Below are 9,409 nucleotides of genomic sequence, written 5' to 3' on the forward strand. Positions count from 1 at the left end.
TCACTGACTTGTCCATTAGATAAGGGATCATATATTCCTCCATTCTAGATATCATATGGACTGAGACATGGATTAAAATCATTCTCTCTGTCCATTTGTTGTTTCCCGATTTCCGATTCATGATGACTGACTAATTGAATAGATCAAATCAGTCCTGGCTTGGCCAAGCACTCACATGTATCATCATTAAATCATCGAGGAGCCCATAGATAACGCTTTTATCCCGAAGGTAAAAGGAATGGACAAACTTCGACTCATATGGCTTGTTCTACTACTTGTTGAATCATACACAAAGGCACGTTTTATAACATCGAGTTACGGAATGCGTTTTCGTGCAATCAATGTACTACCAACTCATAGTAACAACTCATATCTCTAGGTTTGAAGAATATAAGATATTATCGTCTCATGATCACTCGTGATAAAATCCATCAAGTGATTTCAATGAGCGCTGGTTCAATCCAATACTCAGAACTTATGAGCACTCATAAGTGTTGTAGCACAACTTTTTCCACTAACTTGAACCTCTACATGCCAACCCATGACAGTCTTGATTCATATCTACTTCCAACATATGACCGGCTGTGGATGGTTTGAATAACTTAGTCATTCCGGAACAATAACCTAGTTTATTCTGGAAGTCAAAACATGCAAAATGAAACACAAGAATAATTGAATCTAATATTGTATCAAAACCTATGAACATAAATAAAACACCTTTTATTTATCACCATATGATTACACATTATTCCTTGCATACTGTTTCAGCTATCAACTTTATTCTTGAATTAAAACAATAACTGTCCCATGCTCCGAGCATGTACACTATGTTTTTCTAAACAATAGCTTTTCCATACACCAAGTATGCACTCTATGTTTGTCTATGATCCTTACTTTGTGAAATAAACCAACTGACCAAACTTTCAATGATTCTAATTTCACACTCCCGAATTCTTATGACAAATGCAGGAATTCCAAATTCATGCCATTTTACCGAAATCTGTTAGATTGTCAACTTATATGCAATGATTCTCTTATGCAATGATTCTCTTGTAATGATTATGCACAAAGTCACAAAGACTTGACAACAAACATTACATCGCATTCCAAAGGAGATCAACTCCTTGGAAACATCCTTGTTGCATTAAGTTTCCTAATCTTACACAAATTTTTTGAGCAACTTCCACCAATGAGATCATTTCCACATTCCCTTTTTGACTATCACTTCTGAACAAGAGTTGCCTCTTTTTAGAATATGTCAATATGGTCCTTCCAACAATTAACACTATACTTCCAACTGTCCTTGAGCAACCGATCTTTGGTAAACCTTAGGCTATCCTTGACAATTGCTTAATCGTTTTAGTCATATCTAGTTCTAGACCTTTTCCTTTCTTAATGCCCCAGGCATTTGTAAAATTTTAGAAAGCATGAATATAGCACATGTAATCGATCCTATATCCGAAGCATATGGGAGACGATTCATGATGTCTCACATAAAGAATAACCCAGTCTTTTGCTATAATATTTTCATTTCTATTTGCCATGTTGTCATAATTCAGATTATGAAAAATAATGCCGTAATCATAATCGAATTTTAGAACGCAAATAATGAACCCATATATAGAATTTCCTTATGTTGAGCCATTCCAACATGAAATTCATATATATTCTTGACTAAATTTGATTAAAACCTCAATCTAAGCTATTATAATTGAAATGAAGTATAAGTTCCTCTCCCTTAATTAGAGCAAAACAACTTGTTCATCCCCTGCAGCCTCAAGAATTGAAATTTTTGTTTTTCTATAATTAACATTGTTAACTTGCAATACTTATCATAATTATCATGCTCCCACTAACATGATGATTATTAGCATAACACTTATTCTCCTACTAGCTTTGACATGTACTCAGAAATCAGCTGGACTTCTAGAAATCAATACTTTATTGACTTTCTTACCAAAGTTTAGATTTCTGATACTAGATTGCTTTGATAAGACTTTATTAAAATCATACATCTTTCATTAGATAGCTCACAGGTGTGTCTAAACAATTTAAGAACTATTAAAAGGGATGTCGTAATCATTGTCTCAATTGTTTAGACCTTTGCCACTTCTCACAAGTCCAGGTTAGTGTGTCGGTTAACCACACACGCTCCACTAACGACTTTGAGAATGCAAATATCACAATTGCTATCTAGCTAAAATCTACTTAGTGAAAGTGTTTCCTCACCATCATTTTCATGAATCGTAGAGAAACCTTCTGACACTTAGATTTAATGGTGTATGTGTTCTTATCCATGTGAATTGTCAAAAACATAATCACAAGACAAGGTTAGTGACAAATCCAAACTCTTATGGATTGAACTTGTGCAATCTTAAATTTCTTGCCACCTGGCAGCACAAGGGCCTGCCATTGCTTCCAAGTTTTTATGAAACCAATTGAGAACTCTAAGAACTCATATGCAAAGCCAACTTTAATTGGAATGGGCACAAAATATGTCAACACGATAGGTTATAAACCTCAATTTGTGTGCTAGTGAAGAACTTCAGGTTTTATTCTTGATTAGTTCTTGAGACTTTCAAGACCATTAAGACTCCCACTATCCTCTTGACATATAACACTTTCTTGTCAGATATTCAAGAGATAGTGTGGATTCTAATCAAGACAAACACTTCACACAATTGGCATTAGTTGGTATTTGTTTTGTCCAAAACATCTCAACTTACCAATTTCAAATGTACAAGAGTAGAAAAGTTTTACTCGTACATTTGACTAGTGTTTTAAACCTTTCTTTAAGATATTTCACTCAACTTACAGTCTTGAAGTCTGACTCTAAGACTTGTTTTTGGAACGAAGTACGCCTCATTTTCTTGATTTGACCACTTCAACAATTCAAAGCTCCTATTCTAATCTATCAGAATGCACTTAGAAAATGAATTGCGATAAGGTCTCTTAATCATTAAGATGATCATATAACATTATACTAAAGTAGTCTCCCATCTTTTCAGATTTGAGAAACTCTTATCCTTCTGCCTAATTTGAATCTTCTTATTCGCTCTGCCATACATTGGAACCTTTTCCAATGTCTCAAAATTACACTTAAGCTTGTAAGTATAACAATATTTACTGAGCTTTGGTAAATTATGACGAATAATCTTATCGATCTTTTGTGGTGGACTTGACCAGTGCACAAGAATGTGTACTCGATCCCTTAGTCCTTCACTTGACTCACATATACATGTGAACAAGGAACTAGTCTTAATTTTCCAAAGATGAAAAATTCTCATTCATCATGCTATACAACTTACATGATTCCTAGTTTCAGTCCAATTGAAAGTTGGGTGTTGAGGATCTTCCCTTATTTGGTAAATTTAGACATTACCGCAAATGAAAGAATCAGTTTCATATTTCCACTCTTGCTATTAATGGAATCATATAAGCAACAATTTTTTTTCTCAAATGCCATTGTAGGGATATTTTAAAATAAATAAAAACATCATTTTCCTTTTATTTTAAAAACATTGCAGAAAAACTATCCTTACAATGAAAAAGAGCATGAAAACTTTTTTGTTATCTATTCCTAAGCAATATATCATAACTCCTAAGAAGTAGCTCAAGAATCCGATCTTCAAACTATGCGATAGAAATCCATCTACACGATCAGATTCAACATATTCTTTATTTATGTTTCTTCACTTTTCTTTGATTCTTAAAACATCAACATGTGACCTAGTCACATCATGTATCAAGAATCTCAGAATAGAAACTTAGCAGAGTTAGATAGTGGACTTTACCTGAAGTAGAGTCGAACTTATTGACTTTAACATCCTTAGGTAAAATTTGGCAGCTTTGCAACTAATTCCCCTTCCTTTGGCAATATAAACATATGGACCCTTTGGTAATGGTATCGGTACTATCACAGACTTAGCTTTTTCTCTTTACCATTTGGTCAACTGAGTTGACTATGGTCGATCCCTTTCCATTGGGAAGAGAATGCTTTTTCAGGATTTCTAGTGTCATCATTGTCAATGTCCATAAAGTTTTAGGAATTTGATCTTAGCAAATAGATAAGATCATTAAGGGTCTTGTCATAGTCTGTTTCATAGGAGTCCCAAAGGAACTCACTATGTGACTTAGAAAGTGATTGGACCACCAACTTTCTCAAGACTTTGACACCTAACTCTCCCGGCTTGTAAATATGTGACTTTATCTCCAAGATGTGATCACACCTAGACCTTGCCTTGCCAATAGGGCTTGAGTGACCATGAACTTTGTGGGTTAGGAAGAATAATTGGAGGAGGTGGAGGAAGTGAAGTTCCAAGAGATTTGGGAGGATCATAGATGTCTGAACCAGACATCTTTTGGGAGACATTCAAGATAGTTGAATAAAAGTCCTTAATATAACACCCAATACAAAGTATTAAGGCTAGGACCCTACAAACTATTTTATAACTCGGAAGACAGATGTCGTAATCCAAGTTACAAAATATTTGAAGGTAGGTGAATGACGCTTAAACAATTTCCACCAAGATAAACAAAGTGTATTATTAGCTTTTAATTGGTTTTTGAAACTCCTAGATTCTTTTGAGATTCATTGAACTGTTCAACGGCATGTTTCAATCTCGAGTGTGCCCTTCAGCTTTTGTGACTGGGATGCTGAGGATCAACAAACAAGGTGTGAATAACCATGCAAATATACTTGGTACCATTAATTATTTTCCCCTTAATCGATGTGCCGGTTAACCACACATGCTCCACCAATAATATGATAAATATTAAGTTACCCTTTGCCTACCTTGTTAAGTCCAGGTTAGTGTGCCGGTTAACCACACACGCTCCACTAACGACTTAAGCAAAGTGCAAAGTGTAATTTCATGGGTTAGCACCAAATTCTTATTTTCCTAAGTAACTATGATTGGGTATTAATAATAGTTTAGTTACTTAGTATTTATCATTAATACTTTTAATGAAGGGAGAATTCTAGTCCTTGTCCTACCCGTTTGGCTAACAACCCTCCACCGGTCAAGGAAGCGGTGGGTGAGAGTGGACACCCATTAGTCTAAACCTTAAACTAATAGAAAAGATGAATCTATTGACAATTATCATTGAAATTGGATTAGTATGAATATTACCACATCAGAAATAGGTTTACAAGTCCAAAAACAGCTTTTTGGTAATGTTCCTAGTCCAAATCTAGCCAAAAAAGCACGAAGGTATGCATTATGGGACACAAACTTGTCGATTTCTTCATGGAACTCGTCAAGATCATGCTCTAATACATGAACTCGTCGATTTTTCCTCCAGAACTCGTCGAGTTTCATGCCTTGACAGATTCTTGGCTTCGAAAAATCAGTTTGCATCAAGTATAATCGAAAACAGCCCTAGGCTCTGATACCACTGTTGGGTTTTGAGCATGCTAACACTCCTAAGTGTACATGCAACCCTAAATACCTTGGATCTATATTATCTCTATTATACATGCAAATATGAACTTTCCAAGGTATTACCCTATCTAGCATACAATACATGATACTTGGGTAATCAAATAGATAGAATACATAACTTTGTTTGTTGTAGCTTGTCTTCATGAAGCTTGAGTGCCTAGTGCCCCAAGTGTGACACCTCAAATGGTTCACACAACACCAAATGCACATGGAATGACTTGAGAGAAATCGAACACTCCTTGAAATCGTCTAGCCCTCATACACATACTAGTGCCTGATTTCTTAAGCCATGGGATTCTTTTATATGGTGGCTATTAGGGTTACACTATGTAACTCATAACTTTACCCATTCCTTATGCTCCATGGATTTTAATCTCCATGGAGTATCCATGGGTCACCCCATGGACTTAGTCCAACATAAGGAATCTTGGATCACAAGCCCACATATATAAGAATGAATGATTTACACAATCAACCCATATATTTAATTAGTCTCCTTTTGATCACTTAATTAATTCCAAATTAATTCTTGATCAATACTAATTAAATAACCTTATTAATATATTAGAACTTATAATATATTAACAAACCTTAAGTGTTATTTCTCTCATTATAATCTATCCAAATACATGATGCCATGCAACCCAAATGAACCATGCTAAGTCGAGTCAAGTCTTAACAGTTATAGTTATGGACTCAGACGTTAATCCAACACCCATATGGCATGCAAATTCATAAAGTTGCCAAATTTATGCCCTAGGACCTTTAAAATGACCAAGGTCTAGAATTGGACGAAGATTCTTCACGTATTAAGCATTTAATGGCTTTTTGTGCAAAAATAGATTGTATGTTGGGCATACGCTTTCAATGGGTTTTGGGCTTCCAATGTATTTTTGATCCATTTTATTTAACCTTGGGCCTGGACCTATTAGTGTATTGGGCCTTTGAACTTGCTTTTGGACCATAGGTGGCATGATTGGGCATTTTGGGCCATTATTGTTTTGGAGCATGGATGTTAGGCCCATTAATGAGGGAAATACTTTTGGGCCTTATTGAAGGAGTTTGGGCTTAGGGTTTTGGGCCAATGTCTTGAGTTTGTGATTTAATTCTAATTTGGATAACTTGTGTATATTAATGTGAGATTTTCGTATCAATAGTTGAGCAATATTTTTTTTATCAGCAGTCTGAGGTGAGTCTTAGGGATAAGCAAAGGAACCACCCAGCTGCAACAGGCTCGAACCAGAACCACCCTGGGAACCAAACATTGTGGATAATTGGAACTGAACCAGACCGCCGGTTCCAGTTCCTACCGGTTGTTGTCATCTCTTTAATATTGGAACCGTTCCTCAAGAAATAGCAACGGTTTCGGTTTTTACCGGATCTACCGGTTCCAGTTCCATATTCCAAAAATCCACAAGAATAACGTCTCGGTCCCGGATCGACGGTTCCATCAGGTTCCGGTACGAGTTCCGGACGGTTCCCTGGTGCATATGTTAATCCTTAGTGAGTCTTCTCACTATAACCACGGGTCTAAGGTACCAAGGCCAACCCAATATCCATTTATGTAGTATACTAGTTTTTGTATGATAGACGTTGTGATTGGGTTCAAATATACCCCAGGGCGGGGCCCAGTATGACATAACGGATTGAAATATACCTTAGAGCGAGGCCCACTATGATGTACATGGGTTGTAATATACCCTAGGGTGGGCCCCATATTTGTTTTTGGGTTGGGATGAACCCCATGGTTGGGCCCATTTTTATGATTGCTATGTTTTATATTAGGAAAACTCACTAAGCATTAGCTTAAAGTTTGTATTGTGATTTCAGGTGCGTCCAGTTCTAAAAGGAAGAGCTCGACTTGATGGCGCATCATTCACTCTTCACTATTTTCTGCATTCACTGATATGGACACTCTGATGATTTTGTTGTTAGGTTATGAGAACTATAACACTCCTATGGTGCACATGCAGTCCTAGATGCTTTGGATCTATGTTGTCTCTAATTATACATGCGTATTTTCAATTTTCCAAAGCATACGTCCTAAATAGCATACAAATTGACATTTGAGCAATACAACTAGTTAGATGACTTACCTCTTAGAAGGACTAGTAGTTCCTGACCTTTGAAAGCTTGAGCACCTCAAGTGTGATTCCTCTAATGGTTCACAAACACCAATATGCAGGAGGAGGATTGAGAGAATAAGTTACTTAGCACAAAAATCAATGTTAAAGTTCTTAGAATGATGGTGTGTATGTGTATGTGTAACTGATTTTGGTCATGAGGGTATGCGTTTATAGTGTAGCAAATGTTAGGGTTACACCTTGTAAACCCTAATGACCTTTCATATTACATAGGCTCCATGGGTTAAACCTCCATGGATTATCCATGGACTATCTCATTGGTTTAACCCATCCTAAATAACCATGGATCATTAGCCCACACTATAAGAATCGTTGATTTACACAATCAATCCATGTATATTTAATTAGTCTCTTTTGATCACAAAATTAATTCCAAATTTATTCTTGATCAACACTAATTAAATTATATGATTTCATATTAATATATTATACTTTTAATATATTAATAAATCATAAATAACATTATTCTCAAAAGTCCATCCTATCAAATTGCACTGGTGAAGGCAACCCAAGAGGACCGTGCTACAACCGAGTCAACTACATCCTAGTTATAGTAATGCGCTTAGACACCAAATCCAACAGTCTCCCACGTGGATAAGTCTAATAACTATAGCTGCCAATGCTAATTCAGGATCCGACTTAGCAATCCTAGCTTTCAAAAGCCGTTGTTGAACTCTGACCTAGTCAGTGATGCGTCCTTCAATAAAGGATCATATATTCTTGTGTTCTCAAGATACTTATGCGGACAAACACATGAAAAATAGTCATACTTATTGTCTTGCAATTTGCATCCTGATTTTTGATTCGTATGACATAGAACAAAACTGAACACATCAATTCAGTTTTGAACGGGCCCGACACATAATCAAAACAAAATCATCAAGGGGCCCAAGATATCGCTTTTAATCCTCTTAGGATAAAAGGAACAGATAAACTTCGACATTATATGCTTGTACTAACTGCTCATCAAATCATGCACAACGACATCTTTTATAACATCAAGTTACTGATGTGTTTTCATGCCATCAATGAACAACCAACTCGTAGTCAACAACACATATATCTTGGTTTGAAGATTATATGATATTATCGTCTCATAATTACTCGTGATAAATTCCATGAAGTAATTCAGGTGAGCGCGGGTTGAATCCAATACTCAAATCTTATTTCAGGAGCACTCATGAATGGTGTAGCATACTTTTCCTACGTCTAACAGCTTAGACAATCTACAAGCCAACTCATGACAGTCTAGCCTTATTACCTACTTCTGAAGTATGATTGACTATGGATGGTTTGAATAATCTTATTATTCTGGAAGTCAAAACATGCAAAGTGAAGCAATAGTAAATAATTAACACAAGACGGTAACTTTACTTATAAATAAAACTCCTTTTAATTAAGCATCAAATGTCAATTACAATTTAGCTACTACAAGTTTCTATTTATCTAACTACTAAAACTAATATTGTCTGTTAGCCCAATGCCCCTTGCATGCTGCAAATGCTTAACCTTAGTAAGTACCTTCGTAAGGGGATTTAATGGGTTGTCCTCTGACGATATCCCCTTTACCACGAGGTGTCCTTCTTCTACTTGATGTCTTATGAAGTGGTACTTTCTGTTGATATGCCTGGATCTACCATGATATCTCGGTTCCTTGATTAAGGCAACCGCCCCTTCATCACTGCAGAAAATCTCCACAGGCTCCTTTATGGATGGTAAGACTCCAAGGTCTTCGATGAAGTTTTTCAACCATATCGCCTCCTCCGATGCTTTACTTGCTGCAATGTACTCTGATTCGTCCGTTGAATCAACTACAGTCTC

Source organism: Lactuca sativa, chromosome 9 (genome assembly GCF_002870075.4).
Source record: "Lactuca sativa cultivar Salinas chromosome 9, Lsat_Salinas_v11, whole genome shotgun sequence".
Classification (NCBI taxonomy): domain Eukaryota; kingdom Viridiplantae; phylum Streptophyta; class Magnoliopsida; order Asterales; family Asteraceae; genus Lactuca; species Lactuca sativa.